Source organism: Penaeus monodon, chromosome 21 (assembly GCF_015228065.2).
Source record: "Penaeus monodon isolate SGIC_2016 chromosome 21, NSTDA_Pmon_1, whole genome shotgun sequence".
Taxonomy (NCBI): Eukaryota; Metazoa; Arthropoda; class Malacostraca; order Decapoda; family Penaeidae; genus Penaeus; species Penaeus monodon.
Genome location: NC_051406.1, coordinates 12,175,803 through 12,176,763, shown reverse-complemented (window position 1 = coordinate 12,176,763; position 961 = coordinate 12,175,803). Strand labels below are relative to the sequence as shown.

At 42.0% G+C, this 961-nt stretch overlaps 1 protein-coding gene across 1 annotated transcript in view; it reads left to right on the top strand.

Annotated features, from left to right (window-relative positions):
• LOC119586566 overlaps positions 1-961 on the top strand; it is a gene marked incomplete in the record, with an annotated part of 19,026 nt that overhangs the window by 13,770 nt on the left and 4,295 nt on the right.

The window sequence follows — 961 nt, the reverse complement described above, 5'->3', positions numbered from 1 at the left end:
ATTAATATCCTCGGGTCACAATGTATTGTCGCGATCGAGCTAATTCTCGTGCTATCTTAAACGCCTCCGATGACTCCTTTCGTCAGGCGAAACTGAAGGAGCAACGGACAAGGCCTATGGTGTTATTCTGGTTACGGCCCATATGGAACCCATTATACCGAGCGTTGTCTGAGCAACTGATACCAGCGGCTACGTCATGCTACAATCACTATTGATGATTTGTTTTACCGATATTTAATAATGTGACAATTTTACTGTCAGTTTCAGAAGTTACATTCACCATGTTATCCACCAAAGGGTCACATTAGGTGTAAGATTACAGGCTAGTGTGAGATTCAATCTCATAAAAAAACGCACAACTATATATGTGATATGGCAACACTTAAAGCAGTTCTTCTTGAAGCATAAGGAAGACCCTCACAATTATTTTTGGTAGAATCTGGCATGTTGGTTTTCTTTTAAAGATCTGTTTAGGTTACTTGCTTGTGTGGAATATGACTCCACTGCAACCACTCATGTATATATTGCTGATTATTAATGTCAAGTTGGACGTTCCGCAGCTCAAGGTATTCATGTCTTGATGGGTCGAAATCAGAGACAAGTTGCGCCCGAGAAAATGGGTGATTCTTGGAGAGTATACAAGGGACGAGCCACGCCTGTTCTCATAAAAGACTGATGCGTCTGGCAGAACCTACTGAGTGGTACCTGCAGATGTATCCTTATATGGCATAAATAGGAGCAAAGTATATAGTGATATGATGCAGGTGGTCGCCTATAAAAGTATTTAATCCGAGCTGATAATCAAAAAGACCTTGTTACTCGTAGCCACGGTAGGCAATCAACTCGTCAGTGTAATGGGTCACCAACGAAGCCTGAGAGAGGAGAAAGAGCATATGTATGTATTGGCAGTGACATGTAATCTCTTATCACTTACGGTATACCCCCCCCCTCAGTCTCTCCA